Here is a 22,489-nt window from a genome sequence, read left to right as displayed (position 1 = left end):
CCGGCTCTATTAACAGATGTATTTTTCCTCCTCTGTGAACACGTGGAAATAATGCAAATTATAATAAATTGCCATGTAATGAATAGTTGACCCCCTCCCCCCAAAACGAGGACAGCGTGATGCGGTGGAGACGAAATGAAAGCTTTTTCTGTGTGTGCTGAATGCGTCGCGATGCAAACTTCTTTTGTGGTCTCAAGTTTGTCCCACATTTCTATTGAGCTAGCAGGGACAGACATGCGCGAGCGCCCCGAGCAAACATCTGCTCACACATGTACACATATGCGGAAACATACATGGGCTGACATACATGACCCGCTGGAGCCCAAACGCTTACAAAACAATGCCAGGAGAAGGGGTGGGGGTGCGATGGGGGGTGGAAGAGAGAATAAGTACATATTTGCGTATGTCGAGGAGGAAGACAAGGAATGAGGGAATGTGTATGTGTGTGTCTGTGTGAATTCCGACATGAGACAAGAGCGACCCGGGTGGACAGACACTGATTCCCCCAGGTGCATGTTGGGTAAGTCCTCAATAATCCGGAGTGACAAGCAACAGAAGGAGCCGATTTCTCCTCATGTCATATCCTCTTTCTCTTCTCGCTTCTCGCTTCTTGTCAACAGGACTTTAAACTGGTGTTGCTTAAATTGAACGTCAGGGTCAACGGAGGACTTTGTTACAACCAACCAACGCTTGTCTGTTTTCCGTGCATGCGTTAGCCCACGGGGATGTTCACGCGCAGCGGACAGGCATGTGAGAGTTCAATGATTCCGATTAAATGTGGTACCTCTGTGTCTTATTGTTTAGGAGAGGCTTTGAAATCCAAGTTAACACAGGTGAAACAGTCGTTTCTTCTTGAAATGCATGGAAATGCCATTCAATTATTCCATCCAGCAATCCTGGAATAAAGTAAGCTGACTCCCTGTGTATGCTACTAGCATGCTAGCATGACAACATGATAGGTTGAACAACATTTTAGCAAGTTCTGGTTCAAACCATCACGTCATTAACCCGCAGCTATGGATTTATATATGCTAGACACAACAATTAGACACTCTGAAGCCAGCGGGCAGCCATCTTGCGTTGCTGTTGGCTCTGACAACCTGATGCAGACGTATCTTTGAGTAGCACTCAGATATACAGTATACCTCAGAAGAGAACATTTATAATCACATTCTTACTGATCAAATGTGCATATTGTCGCTGCCCTTTGTAAAACACGTATGTCCATTTTTGTCATTTTTTTTACATTTATGGTATGAAATTGAATGCAGACATCCCCAAAACTTTTTCTTTTTTTTTTTTAACCCGACATAAGTGTTTTTCACAGGACAGCAATGATAAAGTGGTTCATCCAAACTTATTGGTAAGCGACAACATTTTCGCCGTAGAGACAGAAAATAACGTTAAATCACCATAAAAAAATCAATGTAGGCCTATTCAAGTTAGACATGCGTAGTGAATGGCAACGTAAGATGGCCGCCGATGGTTTAACTTCTCGCTACAACTAGTAAGCGGCGTTGTTAGTCCATTATGTCTTATTTAAGTCAGCATTCACAGGAGTCTGCCAACCTATTTTTCGGGTTAATTAGTTAGACGTTTGCAACATCCACGGGGGTTAGTTGTGACAATAATGTCGGTCGCCAGGGGGTAATATTGCCCAACATGGCGGCACCCTGATGTAAATTGATTAATTATTATTTTTATTTCTTACTACACAAATGCAAAATTAACCAGAATACTAGCGATGGCAAAATGAAGCTTCATGAAGCATTTGCGATACTTTTTGACTCCTCTAGATGGTGCTCTTGGTTTAAAGATAAAGGCAAGTGCAATAAAAATTGATTACATTTGCATTGCATCTTTGAATCATGAGTGCCATCTTGAGGAGTCAAAAAGTATCGCAAGTGCTTCATGAAGCTTCATTTTCCCATCACTACAGAATACCGTGTTTTTATGAGTGGTGGCACATACAATTTACTCTTTAAAAAAAAGAAGAAAAGGTTTTTAAAATGTTACCCTTTCCACCCATTCTAGTTTTGTTGTTCTTCGGTGAGCCCCCTACAGGTGTAAGGAGTAACATACAGTTAAGGCGTTGTGGCGGTCTGGTCAAATGGATTTGTGAGCTGCTGACAAGTAGTGGAAGTCACCGCTGATGATTAAATGCGGTAGCATGTTGTCGTGTCATATTAAGACGGTCCGAATCAGAGGTAAATGTAGCCGTATAGATTACAATTGTTTAGCTTGTTTTTGGTTCTGGCCTCACACTTTATGTGTAAATACTTTTAGCCTAATGTGAGAGAGTTTAGAGTAGCGAGTAAATGCATGCATATGAAGCCATCTAGGAAATATTGCAATGCATTGATCCACCAATTTCAGACCATAAAATGGGTGGAGTGGTGTTGCCGTGGTAATGACAGTGGCATTATTAGACCATAAAAAAAAAAACTTATTCTGGTCTATAATGATCACATCTTTTAATAAGATTTTTTTCAGGAAGTCTTCAACTGGGAAGAAGCCCCTGGACATCTCCGCTACTGCTAATCACTCTTCTCAACCCCCTCAACGTGGACTATCTAAATGATAATAGAGAGCAGGAAACGAGACACAAACCAGCTAGCCAAACAAGCCCCCTCAGGCCTTTAGCCAAATTAAATCCCAATTAAATGTTCATGTTCTCTCCTGAGGTGTATGTGTGTGTGTGCGTGTATTTCTTTGCATGTCTGCGTGTGCGCGTATCATCACACAACCAGCTCTTTGGTTTAAACGGCAAAGGTCATTGGCTGTCGCGGTCGCTGTACGTTATTGTTGCGATTAGTGCATCTGATTTTGTTTTGACTGTTATTGTTCCAATTGGAGAAGCAGCTGACCTTTGATTGCGAGACAAATATGGAGGATCACGTCACCGCTGTTGTTACTGTCATCGTCACAAGAGCCTCAATACTCGAAAACGAAATCAGGGATCCACTGTGACATGTGGAAAAAAACTCTGACGTTTTCTGAAGTTTTGTTAAGTTCCTGTTTGGGATACTAAAGTTAGTATTCAGGGGGTCGCCATGACGACAGAAAAACAATTCTCATGGTTACTGCAGTTTTGCAATGGAATTACTGCATATTTTGGCTTTAATCTTTATAAAATGTAAACACTTTAACAAGATAACAATCAGCCTTTACTTGCTGAGTGTCATTCTGCTAAATGGGGTCACAATGTGGAGCACGAGTCCCACAAGTCTATTAAGCTTGTAGGTAACTACATAAACAACGCGTACACAACAGATGGCCACCCCACTTTGTCCCCCACCCTTCACCTCCTCCTGCATCAGGGTCCATGTGGCAGCAGGTCGAGACAGGTCCCACCTGAACGAGGCCTCTCTGGTTCACAGGTGAGTCCTCGCTCGGCCTCCACTACTTCCTGTCTTTAAAGTCCAGGCTTGCGGTTCGGCCCCTGTGAAAGGAAGCACATGAGAGCAGCATGTGCTGGCTTGCTTCTGATGGGCCTGCTGGGAATCTGGTGGATGAGGACCCACCTGATGTAAGCACAATAGAGCCTTTTGACAAGTACAACATTGATGTATTTTTGCGCTACAGCTGAAAATAATGACACTCCATGTACGGATTCTGCAGTGAACTGGACTTCAAGACGTGACAAATTGGTCCCTACACTTCCTCCACTCGCCTCTAGGTGGGAGTGTTGTCATATGTAGCTCTACAGCGAGGTTCTGTTTATAAATTTTTGCTTTTGATTTATTATGATTGAAAACTTCTTTACTCTTCCACGATGTGATTATCTACGCTTAAAAAAACAACACTTTTTTTTTAAACAGATGTCTTTCTGCTCCTTTTTATTCAATAATAGATAATATTGTTTTATAATATATTATTTTTCTTTTACTGTACAAATGAATGAAATAACTGATCAAATTCAATTAAAATTCAATTAAACAGGAAAAAAGAAATAGTGTAAAAAGCTCAGGTTTTTTTTGTGGGTTTCTTTTACATAAATTACACTATACATTATAGTAGGCCTACATGGATACTGTATATTTGTTGATTTGATAGAAAAATATGTATTATAAATGGAAGATGAATCAATGTAACAGTGTAAATTTTATGTTATACATCAAATTAAGCAGTTCAAGATGTAAATATGTTAAAAGAAAGTATCCAAATCATTATGGCCCATATGCATTTTGTGTAATTAGGTACACTTCCCCACTCTAAAAAAGGATAATGTTTTAATTTAATATTTTTATATTGTGTCTTTTTGCACTAGTGTAGAACTACATTGCTTTATACTGAAAATTGTTTTTAATATTAAAACATAAAAAAAAAAACAGCTCTCAGGTTTATATCTGCCAGCTAAAACTGCAATTACAGACATATTGACATATATGCATACATATAGCATATAGATTCCATAGGTATGTTTGTGGCTGACGAACAGATGTTGCATAAAACAAATGCTTTGAGTTTGGGGTTGTTGGGAGCTTTGCGTGCAGAGCGGCGCTTGTTCCAACACTGAACTGGCTTGGTTGGGGGGGGGGGGGGGGGCAGTGAAAGGGAGGGTTGCAATAACAGCCGCATGATGTGCACTGTGCAAGTGAGAGGAACGACAATTAGACTCATTATACCATCCTGGAGATACAGGAACATGGGCACTTGACTGCTGTGGAGAAACATGCTCACATTTATCAGCGCACTACAGAAAGAGCAGCTCACGCCACGTGCAGCAGACCCGTACTGGCTAAACAGTGCTTAAGATGTAAGTAATCCTTAAAACTGTACACTGGATATTGATGGACTCCCTATTGAGTTTGTGTTTTTTCGTCACATGAAACTATCATGGCTGAAACCGGTGCGACAAGAAAACGCCGCACCATGTCAGCACGCGCACTGATTGTCTTATCTGCCCATTTATCACAGTTGAATTGGAACCAGCCTTGCCTGAAACCCGCTTTCAGACTTTGCTCGGGTGGTTCGGAACGCACGACGCCGCTACTGAATTCAGCGGGAGGGGTGCGGGAGCAGGGTTCCACAGGCAAATGTATTCAAGTAATAATGACAAATGCCACGGTGACATGCTAAGGTGCTGCCACATTAGCCTACATCTTGTTCTCGTGCTGTCTCAGCAAACCCACGCCAAATTACCACCCCACCCTCATCCGGAAGAGTGTAAGTTCCTCCGGCTTTAAATAGCCTCAAATGAGATCTCGCATGATGGCGAAAGCTAAAAAATGCATTAGAGTGCAAGACGTGGCGGGCTGCATGAGGCCGTCCACGTAAGCTGTTTGCACACAAACCAGCGCTGATGTCTTCTGTCAGAGCTCATTTTGGTAAACACGGATGTGGACATGAGGAAGCGGGGTGACAGGTGCATGATTGAGCTACTTAAAAGCAGACACTCATCTCCCAGGGTTGCTGCTGTCCCCCCCCTTGCACATTATATGCTCACTTTCATCTCTCGCCACACTTTTCCTTCCAAAGGTGAGATTTTACAATACGACTTAATTGTAAGGAAGTTTCAAAAGATTCCAATAATCACTTCGTTATCATTCATAGATAACATCGCCTTTGCCAGGCAACTTTGCCACCTTTTCAACTTCTTTGCTTTATGAGCGGGTCCGCTTAGACGAGATGGGTAATAGATAAACATAAAATATGCATCCAGATCTTCTGCTTGGGCGAGTGGACTGAATGTGTATGAATGGCTAATGTGTAGCCGTGACGGCGAGCAACTAGATTGATCACTCATTACGATATCTGCTCCATTGGCCATTAACACCCGCAAGGAGCCTAAGTGTGGGCCCCATCACACACCAGGGTTAAATTGAGAGTGAAGAAGTGAACTGTATGCGTGTGTTTGGGTGTGTGGATGTGTGTGTGAAGGGGTAATGGCTGCTGCATGATCCACTCATGGCCGACTATTGGTTACAGGAACTAAAAGATGGGCGGTAAACACCGGGCCTACAATACAGTACACGACTGCAGCTCCTCACCAGGGGAAGCTGTGCACTGTGTTTATCCCACTCACTTACCACATTAAGACACAATGCAGCACTTACAAAAGCTACTATTTACCCAGATGGCCGCATAGGTGGGACCTCGGGTTCCAGGTTCAGCTTGGAAGTTCAGCTCAGAAATCCTCATCTGGTATAGGAAGATCCCTATCTTTTGATTAAGTTTCAGTTTTCTTCACGTAGGTTTCAAATATAAATCCAGACAAACTACAGGGGCCCGATTTGGCAAAAAAATAAAAATAAACAGTCATTCAGGACGATTAAAATTTTAATCAAACAATAATGTGAAAGTTAACAATGCCTCCTTGTTCCTACTTGATTATCCACCAGACTTGACGTTCTTCTTCATCTCTTATTTGCTGTATGTAATCATTCTACACAGTGCCCTCTAGTGTTCAGACTGAAACACCATATAACTAAAATACCTTGTGCTACATATTAAAGGATACTTAACTAATTGAGCCATTTCCAGCAGTAAAAAGTTCATATTTTGTCCAGAATTAATTGGATAACTTAATTGTGTTTCATGTACAATTAATATATTTAAAAAGTCATTTTTCCACTTGCTGTCGACTGAAGAAGACATCACCTGTGCTGAGGAAGTAGGTAACGACCAATCATGGCTCAGTTTGCTGACCAAACACAGAAAACAGGTGAGCCACGATTGGTCATTACCTACTTCCTCAGCACAGGTGAGGTCATCTTCAGTCGACAGCAAGTGGAAAATTTCGTTTTTAAAGGTATTATTTGTACATAAAAAATAATCTAATTAATTCTGGACAAAATGAACTTTTTACTGCTAAAAATGAAAAAAGTCAAGGATCCCTTTAAGTGAAATGTGGACCAATATTGGTAGAAATAACAGGGAGTTGGATGCTAAAATGACACTAATGACAAGTTGTTACTCTAAAAGTTTTAGTGAAAAACACGTCATGTTTAAAAAAAAAAAAAATTCGTATTTTTCAACAACTTTCGCAAGACTGCAATCGCAAGTGAAATTATCAATCTTGGTACTCTGTATTGGCGAATACTCAAAGGTAAGTACTGTACTTGTAATCGGAGTTGTAGCCCCACACTTTACTATACCACTCAAGGTGACATAACAACAAAAGGGTGCCAAAAATAGAATATCAGGTAGGACAGTGCAGACTTCCACCAAATGGACAATAATAATAAATTGGCTGATATATAACAATGTAAATAGTAAAATTGTACTAAACGGAACACAGCTCTTTGTTGAAAACATGGCTAAAGTTTGAACACGTGCCCTTAAATTAACCAGTATAAACCAGATCTGCACTTGCACACTCCAGAAGAAGTCAAGAGTCGATATCTGCAGCCAACACCGTAGGGCTGTTGTCAAAAAGAACCCAAAATTTAATAAACCCTTCATAACACCTGCACGCGCACGTCTCTCTATCTCCCGCTTTACATCTCCTGTTTGCTCTCGAACGCACACCTCGCACACGCACACACACTAAAGTGGATTTACTCGCATTACGCACAGCACATTGAACATGCCAATCACCCGCCGCTGCAAGCGCCTGCATTCCTTTCAAAATTAATCGCACACCTGAAACACAAGTACCGTAACGGTGAAGTGGGTATAAATAATATTAAAAAGCTGATGCTTGAGCTGCATGTTAAAAATCACACTCTCTTTAATTGTTATTGCTAACATCTACACTTGCGGTCCTGTGAATCATAATGTTGTACTAAAAAAAAAACATGCAGTAATGACATACAGTAAGAATTAAAGCAATTTGGCCACATTTTTTGTTTCCTTTAAATTGTGCTACTCCTTTTGGTTTGCAGACCTTGGCTAAGTATAAAGCAGCATGATATAGACACACAATGTTTATCTGACTGTATAGTATGTTAGTCATTTTTAGAAAAAATAATCAAGATTATATGCCACCAGTGATCATTTTATCAGTTTGTGCAGGGTACACCAAATCTAATTTAATGCTTTTTTTTTTATGTAAAAAATTTTTTTTTTAATGCAATTGTTAAAACTAAGAAATCATCACTTTTCAGCATGTTCGTTCCACCATTAACATTGCATCTTTAAAGAGAGAAATGAGAACACCATCTTCAAAATTTTAGATTGGTCAATAATTTGTAAAAATGACACCCACTGACCAAAAGTATACATTTCTGAAAAATGTACTTGGGTGGGTTTCGATCCGACGGCAGCGTGATAGTTAACTGGTGCTTATGTTATAGCTGTTCTAAATGTACAACAAAATATATTTTTTACGTTTTTCTTATTATTGATCATTAACATAAAACTGGACAAACACACACGAATGTGATTGTATCTTTTAGTTTATTGATACAGTCATTTTATAGAAAGTAATTCATTAAATTACAGTTAAGTTACGGTTAAAACGAGTGTGAAACATTGAGTCATAAATTTGTGATGATTTTTTTTTTTGCCACTAGGTGGAATTAGTGTTTCATGTTGGATGTTGGTAACAGGAACACAATTTTTTTCAATTGATATTTGGAACATAAAGCAAAATACATATATTGTTTACATTGATTGTGATTTCTTTGCACAACATATTTAAACTAAAGCATGAACAATTGTATTTAAATTCTTAATGCCTCAAAAGTGGCCATTTTATTACACATGACCTATAAAGAGAAAAAAGTAGCCTGAAATGTTGCCTGTATACAGTAAATAAAAGCTTATTACTGTCATTATAGTCTAAAAATCGGAAGAGTGGAGATCGACTGATTGTGTTTGACCTTAAACGTTCCACTGAATAGAGATTATAATTTCAAAAGGCTATTCACATCAAATTCCTGCCCAAAGCAATGTTTCTTTGAGGTGGGGGGAGGTGGTCAGGCGACAGGGTCACAGGCAGGGCCTATGAATTTGGTACTGAGAAGTCTGAGATGCTGATGTTGACATGAAGCCTGTTTACGCCACCGAGTTCCCCTCTGAAAAGAACTCACCCGGGATGCGGGGACCCCTATTCAAGGCCTCCCAAATGGGATCGCATCCTCCAGGGGAGAGGACCGAGACACTCCCTGCCAAGGCGATGGAGGAAGTCCCTCTGCTGATAATAACAGTCCACGGGGGGAACAACCTCAGTGGGCAGCGGGCCAGACAACTTTCAATCAAACTACCACTCCTCTATGTCCCATTTTTTTGTAGCCGTGCCCCTTCAACCTCCTCTCCCCATGCCTCTCCCTTTCTCAGATTTCCTTTCCTTTACAGTTTGCACACTCGAGAGAAATCTCCAGCTCAGAGACCCTCGCAGTGAACATAATGGCCATGGTGCTCCGACAAGGACGGGGTCAGGGCACAGATGAAAACAAACATCAAATACAGAAGTGTGTGCTTGTGAAGCAACTTCAATCCTATTAAAAAAATAGATGCACAAAGATTTGAAATATTCATTCCCATTAGCACATTAGATCGGAACAATCACAATTTGTGGATCCCTTTTTTTTTTGGGGTACATAATTAGCAATTACCAGTACGGTGATAATAATAATCCTTTATGGCTGAGCAACGGTATAAAAGTAATTGCTGTGAGAGTGTGAGGTGTGTTCTCTAATTTTAATTTATTGCTTTGAGTCTCAAGCACCCATGCATCAGTGCTTAAGAAAAAAAAACACAATCAGCATAGTAATAAGGACTGAATACAAAGCTCAGTAACACATTCACCTTTACCTGTTGCAATGATAATTTCATCGACGAAATCCCCCCCCCCCCAGATGAAAACGGAACGAAAACTGAAATAGAAGCCATTCAATGAGATGATGACTAAAATTGACTGACAATTTTGTGACTAAAAAGAAAAGAACCAACCAGAAACTGTTCTCTGCACTTTATTTAATGTTCAAGCATGTTTACATTCATTGTTCAGCTGTAAAATTAATCTAAGGCAATTGTGCACTTTTTTTTTTTTTTGGTGAAAACGAAAAGTTTTAAGTCGGCAGTCAGTTCAACATGTGTCATTGAAGCAAAGTTTCATAAAGACACTGTTGTGTTAAATGTGTGTCTTGCGTGTTAAACTTCGGTTACAAATAGGTGTGTTATAATTTTCTGTATAAAAGTTGAAATGTATGCTGAAGGAAAACATCAACTAAATTGCCAATTAATTTGACTAAATTTGCTCTTTATTTAGACAAATAAAATTGGATTCAAACTAATATACAATTAGATGACTAAATTATAACTAAAGCTAATTCATTTTACTAGTCAGAAGACTATAACTAAAACTAAATGAAAATGTCTTGCCAAAATTAACACTGTCCCTGTTGTCAAAAAATAAATAAATCATAAAACCCGAAAATGGTGCATTTGAAATCTCTCATCAGCACCACTGACGGTGGCTAGCACATAACTTGTCTTGAAGACAAAAATAAAATAAAAATCATAAAATTAAAATATTTCAAAATCTATTTTTAGATGAGAATATTTGAAGTTTTATTTATAATCATACTTCTGCCATTTTAAAGGTAAGTTCCAAAACATCACTTGTTATTATTTTGTCATTGTGTAACGGAACTTGATTCATTGTGTATTTGTACCAAATTTGAACAAATGTTGGACAACGAAGTATCGCATATCATCCAGAACTCACTGGGCGTCAGTAGACATCAGTTCAGTAAACAATTTCGTTTTTTCATTGGCTTTTTTCGTGATTTTCAGAACAGTAGTGCTGTGCGCAAATCGGCGGTAAGTCGATTTGAGTTGCGATATGGCCGCTACAAATGAACACTGAATCTAAATTTTCACATTTTTTATGTGGGGAGTGCACATGCGTGAAAGCGAACGGTATGTAGGCTACATGTCACGTTCCAGTGCAAGCCTGAAAGTAGTGTATGGGAATACTTAGCTGAAGAAAAAAAAAAACATCCTGGTTTCTGTCGTTGGTAAAAGACAGGGCGGGGTCCTAGTGATTAAAGTAAGTTATTTTCAACCAAAAAGGAAAACTTTTCAGTGGTTTGATACGCTGCGTCAATGCGTTGGTTTAGGCTATACGCTTCCATACGTTTGATTGAAATCACCTACGGGATCAATGAATGAAGTATTCAACCTATACCGACTATTCAGCAAATTTCCCCGATATCTGTATTTAAGAAAACACAACAACCCATTGTGTCACATGAAGATGATTTCAGTAAGGATATTTTATTCCTTGTATTATTTTAAAAATGTCATAGTTATGAATAAATAAATAAGAAAACAAGTCGAGTCTTCTCTAGGCAACAACATTTTTAAATACCTCATAATACTGAGGCATATTGAAATGTGCCACCTGCAGTGATGTCTGAGTGATGGTGCAGCTAGGAAATATTTTTGATAAAAGCAGTCGTCACCACAGCCTTGCAAAGTGGAAGAGGTAGTGCCATGCTTTTTGCTGTAAACTGTCTATTAATGAGGCATTACTACATCAGGAGTGGTCTGGAATGAGAACTACCTCTGGTGTTACAGGGTTTGCTTGTTTGTGTGCACATACATGTGTTTGGAGCGTGGATGTATAATTCAGGATCTTTTTGCCTTTTTTTTTTTTTAATGTACAGCATTTTTCACGATGTTGCTAATTTTTAATTCGAAAGGAGAGGCAATGTCATTTTCATGCATTCATTCACTAATTCACATTAATAGGTACACCAGTACAATCAAATTTGATGTTCGTAATACATCAGCTATATATCATATCATATATCAGCTATATCAAACCCTCTATATATATATATATATATATATATATACCATAATAAAGAATACATTTTACCAAAGATCACTGCACAAGAAATGTATCATGTATACCATTGGCAGTCAATTGTTGTCCCCCAAAGGACCCGCAACTTCATACTGTTGCAAATTCACGACCAATTTTATCGAAGACGGGAACAATGGGGGTTAAAATGGTCTCTGAAAATAAATGCTCAGTATGTTACATTTTTAAACACAGTCAAATAAGTGTGACGAACCGAAAAAGAGCGTAGTGCTAGCTATGAAGTCAGTTAGCCAAAGGTTGAGCTACACTGGATGAATATGGAACAAGTGAGTAACATTTTCTGACGCTAAGCCAATATTGTATGTTCTATGCGAGAATTTGATACTCTTCAGTACTATTTAGAATTTTTTTTACTAGCTGTCCACGACCTACTTTTGAGTCCTGACCCACCAGTTGAGACTCACCGTTTTACATTATCTAGAAAGAAATACGGTTGCTCTATTGTGTCTAAACTGAAAATATTATTCAGGATTAAATGATCTAGTCGTTCTTTTTTATCATGAGCAAACATTTATTTTTATATACATATAATTCATTTAATATTAAGCTAGTGGTTGAAAAAAAAAATGGACCCAGTAAGGAGCCATGAGGGACACCGCAGGGCCGAAATATAATAAATTGAATACAGAAATGCAAAGTGAATTGTTAAATTTCGGTAACAATCAAGGAAAAGAAAATATAAATAAATATAATAATAAATAAAAAGACTCAGACTGCTATGTTATTTCATTCCATTTTTCCCCCCGCATCAAATTAATTGTTAAGACAAAGCACACTTTATTTGCATGCGTTCTAGCGAAGCGTGTCAACAAGATTTATGCAAATCCCACTGACGCCGCTGCACATTATTAGGTGATATTAAGTCTCAGAGCGAGGCCGCCGCCCACATGTCTTTACAGCAAGCTTTTTACATTTGCGAGTCACCATACATGCGTGCGTGTCTTAACCAGCTGTATGTATAGCAGGTATTTGCGTGTCTGAGGGCGGTATGGTATAAAAAGAAACCCCAAGACTCATGAAATATAAAACAGCCCATCTTGCTGATTTTACGATTGGAAACATTGTCACACACAAAAATACTCCACATGCAGCTGGCTGCACACACGAAACCTGCACTATTTTTGGAAGGATTTTTCTGTTTGTTTACATTCATTGTAGTACTTTAATTTGGTTATTTCAATGAATAATAAAAAATACAAATGAGGATAAACCAACTCTCTATGATCCTTTCAACAGGTCTAAATTTGATGTTACAGACTTTGGCCTTACCCATGACCTTAACCCTGGAGAACCCAAGAACCCTTTTCTTCTTTGGAAAATTATGAATTACACATTAAATGACTGCTATAAGATCACTGAACACCAAAATATATGTTTTTTCAATTTTAACCCTTTAATCCCTAATTTAGGATTAGGGCAAAATTTGACCCTTTTGGGATTTAGGGGTATCATTTCGAAAAATCAGAATAACAAAAACTGTCAGTAAACTATTTAGAATTTAAGAAAATAATCAATCAAATACACAGCTACATTGAACAATACAATTTTTTTGTTTTATTTGTTGCATTTTAGAACTGGATTTTGAATGTACAAACACACTTTGGCAAATGGAAACAAGAACACGGGGACAAAATCACTGCTGGGGAAAAAAAAAAGGTCTTTGTTATTTGAGTAGCAGAATTTATAGGGGCCAAATTTGACCCTGTGGGTTCTCCAGGGTTAAAGCAGTACAGAAAATGGATTGTCGGCTCAAGGATTTTGCAAACTTTGAGTTGGTTCGTCTTCCCATGAAAAGTATCCACCATCCCCAAATTCTGCAATCCAGTCACATCCCGCCCTCTCCACAAGTTCACGAGCTCTCTCACGGCGGTCACGCTGACATCCCAAGAATCTATTTTATCAGTTGAGCCAGAGTTTCAGACACCCACGGGATGAAAACAGCATTCTCTCTTACACAAAGGACTCACTCAAAACTCACCCCAACATCCATAATGACCAAGTTTCTCAAATCCGCGACTGCGCTCAATGTTTTGCTTGCCTCAATGTTGATAGTGACCCCCCCTTACCTCCCCCCCTGCTCTTTCTATTCAAGTTGGTTGACAAAGTGAAACGGCAACAAAAACACAAACAGAATCCTCTCCCAAACTCAGACACGCACAGCAAAAAAACAACAACCTTCTAATTAGTTTTAAAAGTAATTGCTCGAAATGATTAGTTGAGTTGGGCCACTTTCCCTCAGTTACTTGTGAATTGGAAATATAATTGCAGCGGACAGTAATTGGCTGGCCGCAAACTGTTGGTTATTGTAGTCTTTTGTGACAGGCTCCATCATTACCAAAGCTTGGGTGCGGTTCAGCTTTTGAACTACACTGACCAAAGAGGAACACAAACAAACATGCACGCAATGCTCTGCTTGCCCATGCCAGCTCGCCATCAACCACTGGGCCTGGTCCAAGGTTCCAACTTGTTCCTTGTCCCTTTTCCCTCTCTCCTCCTCAACATCCTTTTAGTGACCCAGACCTCTTCACCCGTGCGGCAACATAGACAAGTCAATTGGACTCGGTCGGGTTGTGATGACAGAAAAAGTAGAATGACGTTCAGTTGTGCGCAAACCTCCATCGAGGCCAAATTGTCGAAGAGAAAGTGATCAATTTGCCCGTCAGTTTGTTGACTACATCCAGGCAGAGATGGGAAAAGTACTGACATTCTCTACTTGAGTAAAAGTCCAAGTACTTGTGTAAAAAAACAACTTTAGTAAAAGTATATAATTACTCAATTAACTCTTTGACTGCCAGACGTTTTCAGAAACGGGATGTCGCCAGTGCCAGCCGATTTAAGCATTTTGACTGATCTTTCAAGGTCCACAGAAAATGTTGTGTTTGGACTATGGAAACACACATACTACCAAATGAAAGATTGAACTCTCATCTTTCATCAAAAAAAGAGTTTGTTTCTACCTTATTCCGTTCTTCAGTAATCAACAATAGAAAATGGTTACTTTCACCGAAATTCTGTTTTGAAACAAAAAGCGGAGAAAAATAGCTTTTTGTGAAACGATGTTATTTCATGCACTCTAGTGAATTGTACACTTCTTTTTGTCCATGAATGATGCCACAAACACCTAAATAGTGCTTTTCTTCTGTAATACACCACCACCAACAATGAAAAAGTGTTTTTAGATTGCAAAATATGTTTATTTCCATTCAACAGTGTAACAATTTGACAAAACAATTTCGCAAACTATTTACAAATGTGTGCAACTGTGGTACTAACAATTATGTGGATGTTTCAAATACAGTTTTTCTTTTTGTAACGCTGCCCTGCATGCAAGGAGACGGAGCAAGATTTGCACAACAGATACGTTTCACTTCGATTGTCCGTTTCGCGTGCAGACGTTACACTTTCTTGACGGCCTTTTTTTCCGGGGAATAGCAAGTAGCAGACTGTACCCACTCCTCCGATGAATATGCATTGGACTCAGGGCACTCTTCGTTGTCCGATTGAACGTCTGCCTGAGCGTGCTCGGTTGTGCTCCGCATTTTCCAGTGTTAGCATCGCTAGCCCGTGAACCTTTATGACGTCGTCATAGCCGCCGCGTCAGCGCTTCCAACTTCGGCGTCAACCTTGGAGTCACCATCATCATCATCGATGATGATCATCGTCGTCATCAATGTGCTCTTTAGCGTTGGTCGATGCTTTTCGTCTTTGAAAAAAACTGCTCGAGCGTGAGCTGCTTACAACCGGTCGCCATGTTCTCTTCTCTTCCCTTCCCCAGCCATTGTCCCCTCTAGCTCCGCCTCACGTCTTCTACTGATGCCTACCCAATCTTGTCAAAAGAGAGTCATTGCTGCCATCTAGGGGCCAAAAATAGTCATTAGACTAACTAGATCTGCTTGAAACTTTCACCACAGCTGGCCAAGGCTTTCCTCCACCCGTTTCCCCCCCCCCAAAAAAAATTGGAGAACGTCATTTAACGTCCTTGGCGGCCCTCTGTAGGTTTTTACTAAACGTCATTTAACGTTTTTGGCAGTCAAAGAGTTAAAAGTAAAAAATAAATAAATAAAAAATACAGGATCTGAAAAAATATTTTTATATTTATATTAGGTTTTGGAGCAAAAATAGGTATACATGACTGACGGTCTGAGTTGCCCTACGTCGAGTCCACAGTGTTGAGTGTCACACGCTCATGTTGCAGGTCCACTCCTCTCTGACATGATTGAACTTTCTTTGATAGCAGCATTCTTCTTGTCAAGTTCAAATGAGCTTCTGTCGTGGCACTGGCGACGCTCTTTGCTCTCCTCGTTTTCCGGGTTGTTCTAATCTAGCCAATTGCACGTGATGTTATTGCGTGCTGTAGAACCAATCACAAGGTGGCAGCGCGACGTGTGTAACGCTAACATATGATTGGCGGAGCCAGGAGACATTGACGCTGCTTTTTCTTCCACGTCAAGTATTTTAATTGATTCCGATTTAAAAACAAAAGTAACTCTCTCAAAAAAAAGAGAAAAAAAAGAAAAGAAAAAAGGAAAAGAAAATGTAAAAAATACAGATACTCATGTTAAAATGTAACGGATAAAAGTAAAGAAGTAAGTAAGCTAGTCTAAAAAAATTAATACTCAGGAAAGTACAAAGTACTGAAAAAAAATTACTCAAGTACAGTAAAGAAGTAAGGACCTTGTTTTGAAAATGTAACAAGTAAAAAAAGACAAGATACTCACGTTAAAATGTAACGGATAAAAGTAAAGAAGTAAGTAGGCTAGTCTAAAAAATACTACTCAGGAAAGTACAAAGTACTGAAAAAAATTACTCAAGTACAGTAAAGAAGTAAGGACCTTGTTTTGAAAACGTAACAAGTAAAAAAGACAAGATACTCACGTTAAAATGTAACGGATAAAAGTAAAAAAGTTAAGGAAGCTAGTCTAAAAAATAATACTCAGGAAAGTACAAAGTACTGAAAAAAATTACTCAAGTACAGTAAAGAAGTAAGGACCTTGTTTTGAAAATGTAACAAGTAAAAAATACAGATACTCATGTTAAAATGTAACGGATAAAAGTAAAGAAGTAAGCAGGCTAGTCTAAAAAATAATACTCAGGAAAGTACAAAGTACTGGAAAAAAATACTCAAGTACAGTAAAGAAGTAAGGACCTTGTTTTGAAAATGTAACAAGTAAAAAATACAGATACTCCTGTTAAAATGTAACGGATAAAAGTAAAGAAGTAAGCAGGCTAGTCTAAAAAATAATACTCAGGAAAGTACAAAGTACTGAAAAAAATACTCAAGTACAGTAAAGAAGTAAGGACCTTGTTTTGAAAATGTAACAAGTAAAAAAGACAAGATACTCATTGTTAAAATGTAATGGATAAAAGTAAAGAAGTAGGCTAGTCTAAAAAATAACACTCAGGAAAGTACAAAGTACTGATTTTTTTTTATTACTCAAGTACAGTAAAGAAGTATTTGTACTTAGTTACTTCCCATCTCTGCATCCAGGTTCATGGAGGATGTTATGAAAGAGTTGGCGGTGACAAATTTGATTATGGATGCTTGATTAATTAATTCTACAAAGAAAAGCTTGGTTCTCCATCATAGCGTTACCAGACGTCCCGAGTTTAACAACTTCAATAAGTCAACCATAACTTCAAGAACATCAAATCAGAAAATCCTCATTTAGTACAATGATTGGCATTCATGTCTTTAAATGATGAGAACACTAAAAATCTGCCGGCATGCACCTTTTGTTTTGTTTTGATTGTGTGTGCGCTCTCTTTTATTGCCTGGCTCGCTCACTGTCTGTTTATGTTTGTTGTGCAGTTTCCTTTGCTAAATTGTCTGGAAGCAGAACAGGCCTCATCAGTAAACCAAGCAGAAAGGCCTCGGTATCCCGCCACAGGATCCAGGACATGCCAGGGGGACGGCACACACACGGCCACACACAGTACCTTCTTCCTCCTGACTCACATACACCAACAAACTAATTGGCCAAACACAGTACACAACGACAAACATACACATTAGCGCCGTGTTGCTTTCCCTGATAAAGCACACAAAACACTTTACGCAAAGATACCAAAAAAACATAGACTGAACACTGGAAAGAAAAAAATGTTTATCTGCCAATTCTTCTTCCCAGCTCGCTATTATGCAAATGGCGATATAGGTCAGGCCTGTCGGACTGAGGCCGCTGTCATCCTGTGAATCAGCCTTTGCCTGAGGACACAGGTCCCATAGCTTTCCATTAGGACCCTCAATGAGTCTATACAGCAAAGCCCCCAACCCCCTACACCATCACCACCCTGCTTATACACATTATTCCATCCACCCACACCATTAGCGGGAAAAAAGTATTAGTTGTTTAGTGCCTTTGGCAAGAACAACACTGAAGATAGGCCAACATTTATGTAAAAGAAATAACTTTCACTCCTTCTAGAATTAAATTTTTTTCAAACACATCCAAAATGAATTATTATCATGCTTTTCCAGCACCCTACAGTGATGGTAATTATAAAATCGAAATCCCCATATAGCTACAAAAAATGCTTCATTATTTTACTTTTGGAGAGTAATTACCTCATTCACTGCCAATGACGGCTACAGGCGTCAAAAATTCATTTGAACTATTTCTATTAGTTTAACATTTTTTCCCACTTTTGTTAACAAGAGTATGAAAACCTAGAATTTTTTTTATTGTACATTTAGAACAGATAAAAAATGTTTGATTAGTTGTGAGTTAACTAGTGAAGTCATGCGATTAATTATGATTAAAAAAAAATTAATCGCCTGACGCCCCTAATTTTTAATAATCTTTTTTTTTAAGAAAATATAATTATTATTATTTTTTAACTACTTAAAAAAAAAGAACAAAAGATTATTAAAAATTAGGGGCGTCAGGCGAGAAAATTTTTAAAATCATAATTAATCGCATGACTTCACTAGTTAACTCATGATTAATCGCAAATTTTATATCTGTTCTAAATTAACTTTTTTTTTTTCAGGTTTTCATACTCTTGTTAACAAAAGCGGAAAAAACTAATAGAAATAGCTCAAATGAATTTTTGGACGTCTATAGCCGTCAATGGCATTGAATGAGTTAAAAAGGAAATCATGAACGTAATGTACAGGTTTATGCTCATATTTAACTTTGTGTTTGAGTTCTCCATCTAATAAGCTAAAATTTCAGTCAGATAAAGTCAGTAAGTTATCCTGTATATTATAAAAAGGAAGCAGTTTTGAATGTTTGATACCACTCTTTTTCCAAAACTGATACCAGTATGACGAGGGTTCAACTCCTGAGGAATCACCGATACCAAGTACCGATACCACTGGTTGGCCTACTTTTGATACATAAAAATCTCTCCCACCCGAAAATATATATATATATTTTAAGGAAACAGCTATATATCCCAATATGACATATTTAGTTAAAACTGCATGAAATGAATGGCAACTTTATATTCTTCTAATTGCTCATTTCTAGTTTCTGATCATAAAGTTGTATGATACGAGTATGATACTTTACACTGTACAGATGTCAGATACTGATACTCGCTCGTCCCTACCTAGTTAAGAAGCAGCAACAACACTTGAATTAAATAACTCACTGCATTATTAGTTACAGGATATAAGTAAAGAATGATGAAGACATGAATTTTACTTTACCACATTGGAAGTGTAGTTTTGATGCTATAAGTCAAGAATGGGGCCCATAAAGCGTTTTAACTGACCTCACATCTTATCCCACCAATACTCAGAATAAATAATAATAAACACAAATCATTTTATAACTTATTATTTCAATGAATTTAATATGGCCCTTTAAGTGCTTTTAATAAACACGGAAAAAGGCCTGATCGTGAGAAAGAGGAAATTCAAGTTATTCCTCAATTTACTTATTAGACATTTCTTGACAATAATATGTTATAAATGACCTCACTAGTCTCAACATGACATTCTGATTAATATTACATTTGTGGAATAAGAGTTATGCAGCAAAATCCAGCCGTTTTTATCCACCTCAGGGGGCGGCCATTTTGCCACTTGCTGTCGATTGAAAATGACATTGCAGTTGCTCAGGGCTCTGCCAATGACTAATCACAGCTCACCTGTTTTCTGAAAATGAGCAGTGATTGGTTGTTACCTTCGACCTCAGCAACTGTGATGTCATTTTCATTCAACAGCAAGTAGCAAAATGGCCGCCTTCTGATGTTGATAAAACTGCTGGATTTTGCTGCTTAATTCATATTCCACTAACACAATATTAACCAGAATACCTTATTTAGACTAATGGGGCTGCAAAGAACATAATATCAAGAAATTTGAGGGGGTTGACTTCCACTTTAAATTCAACCAAGGCACACAAATTAAAGCTATATAACATTAGCTCATTGCGTCAAGTTCAGTTTTGTCAGTCTTTTACTGTGTGTGTATGTTGATCAGAGCATATTGACAAAAGGGAGCTCAATAGGCCTCCAATACAATTTGCCTAGTATGGATCTCTGGAGGAGGATGCGTGTTGGATCAGGAGAAAAGTACTCACACCTCAAACCTCACAGAGCAGAGTTTGAGAATGCGTTACTGGCCCAATTGAAGCTGCTCAGTCATCTTCACACACCGTCTAAGAGCCCGGAGTGCTCCTCGCTTTCTCTCAGAAAAGCAAGAGTGATCAAACAACAACTGTGATGTCTTAATTAAAAAGTACTATGGGGCTTGATTAAAAGGAGAGAATGATCAGAAGCATGTGCCAAATGAAAGGAGAAACTCTCTCATCAGCTAACGGCAACAGGGGTGCATGTGAGGGAGTGGACGAGAAATCGCAAAGGATGTAAACAGATGAGTGCATCAATGCAGACAGCGGGGAGAGCGCTCAAAGGGTGATTGGATTTGGGCAGCAATGGGAGATGCATGCAATTTATTTCAAGTCAAAGATTTGGTGGTACACAATTTTGAAAAAAAAAAAAGAAAAGACAAATACACTGTATCGTTATTTTTCACACTGCACTTAACAGGGTGGCTGAAGAGTTGGTTGAAATACAGCCACAACTTTTTCCAAGCTTTTATGTTCCGCATCGTGGATACAAAAACAAACAAAGCAGACCGTTGCCAAAGGCGAGTGGCTCTTTACCCATATGCTCTTTTATTTCAAGACTGCACTTCTGAAGGATTTGGATTCTGTGTCCAACATTTTTCCACCCCAATTGTCCCATTTGGTGTCTCAGTTGCTTAAGTCCTTTGGAACAGCTTGCAGAATTGCAAGCAGTGGGAAAGAATAGCTGCCATTACTCAGCATAGTTACCGTAGTTGCAATGTTTAAGGTTCTGACTAGGGGTGTGAATTGCCTAGTACCTGGCGATTCGATTCGCATCACGATTCATAGGGTCACGATTCGATTCGATACTGATTAATCCCGATGCGAATCTATAAATGGATTGTTGCGATTTTTTTTTAACTCAAATTTAGAAAATACTTATCAGTAAACATGTAAATATACACAGTAAGATTTGTATGAAAATGTTTATTATTTTTTATATATTATTTATCTGAAGATTCAGGCTTATAACTGAGCCACCGCATTTAACAAACAGGTTGCAGTCTGTTTCATGTTTGAAGAGCACTGAAATAAAATATCAAGGGTTGATGTTCCATTAATATAACATTCTTCCATGCTTAATGTGTGAATCCTAACCCTAAGTAAGACGTTTTGTTGAATATTCCCATAAAAAATTGATGTTTAAAAATCGATTCGGCCGCATATTGAATCGATTTGAGAAATGCGCGCTGTAATATCGCGATATATTCCCGAATCGATTTTTTCCAACACCCCTAGTTCTGACTAATTACAATGTTTCTTGGCTGGAATCCCACCCATCCATTAATTTTCTGCTTGCCCTCATGAGCGTCGCCTATGAGACAGACCGGAGTGCACCACTCACACTAACATTCACACCTATGGGCAATTTTGAGTTTTGTATCAAAATGTGTTTGACTGTAGAAAAGGGTTGAAAAATCTCTAGCAAAAAAAATGCCGCCACTGTATTGGTTATATTTGTGCTCTGAAGCATTCTTAATAGACACGTGTTACATTTTTATGTTGTTTGATTGTCATGTCTAGCAAGCGTTATATCAGGATACAAACACAGGAGAAGCTTGGTCACATTGCTTGTGTTTCCTTCAAAGTGCAGTACATGTTTTAAACAACCCTTGAACAAAGTAAAAATTTCTGTCAAGAGTTTGCAGTCCCTCGTCATTGTACAGTGAACACGAAATTAACCCACACCGATTTGAATGAAGTCGATACTTCTTTTAATTTTTCAGCCAGTGTTAATTTTATTGATGGAAATATTTAGTCATATATTTTTGGTCACAAATATATATTTTTTCCAGACAAAAACTAAAAAGTCATTCATTCATACACTAGCAATAACTAAATTGCGTGACAACCTCATCAACAAACAAGACTGAATGAAAAAACAGTGACGAAATCCAATCAGAAGAAGGAATCTTATGTGGGTAGGAGAAAAAAAAACACTCAGAAAATGAAACAGAGAAAGTGAGAAAGGAACCAATCAGAGGCGGTGAATGGAAGCCAGTATACAGTATATTGAATATGCTGTATACTTATTATTATTTTTATTAGAACATATATGCTCAAATCTATGGGACGTGAGGCTGGGAAATTTAGGAACTGAGAGTAATATAATGGAAAGATATTATAT

General features: G+C 38.3%; 1 long non-coding RNA gene across 1 annotated transcript in view; it reads right to left on the bottom strand.

Annotated features, from left to right (window-relative positions):
* LOC144050472 (uncharacterized) overlaps positions 1-3,413 on the bottom strand; it is a 49,203-nt gene extending 45,790 nt beyond the window's left edge. Inside the window, exon 1 of the long non-coding RNA XR_013293854.1 lies at positions 3,306-3,413. This is a non-coding gene — a long non-coding RNA (uncharacterized LOC144050472). The remainder of the gene's footprint in view (positions 1-3,305) is intronic.
* Positions 3,414-22,489: the final 19,076 nt, after the last annotated feature.

The sequence above is a fragment of the Vanacampus margaritifer genome, chromosome 4 (assembly GCF_051991255.1).
Source record: "Vanacampus margaritifer isolate UIUO_Vmar chromosome 4, RoL_Vmar_1.0, whole genome shotgun sequence".
In the NCBI taxonomy this organism is placed as follows: Eukaryota; Metazoa; Chordata; class Actinopteri; order Syngnathiformes; family Syngnathidae; genus Vanacampus; species Vanacampus margaritifer.
Note: the sequence above shows the minus strand (reverse complement) of the source record. Positions and strands in the feature narration are given on the sequence as shown.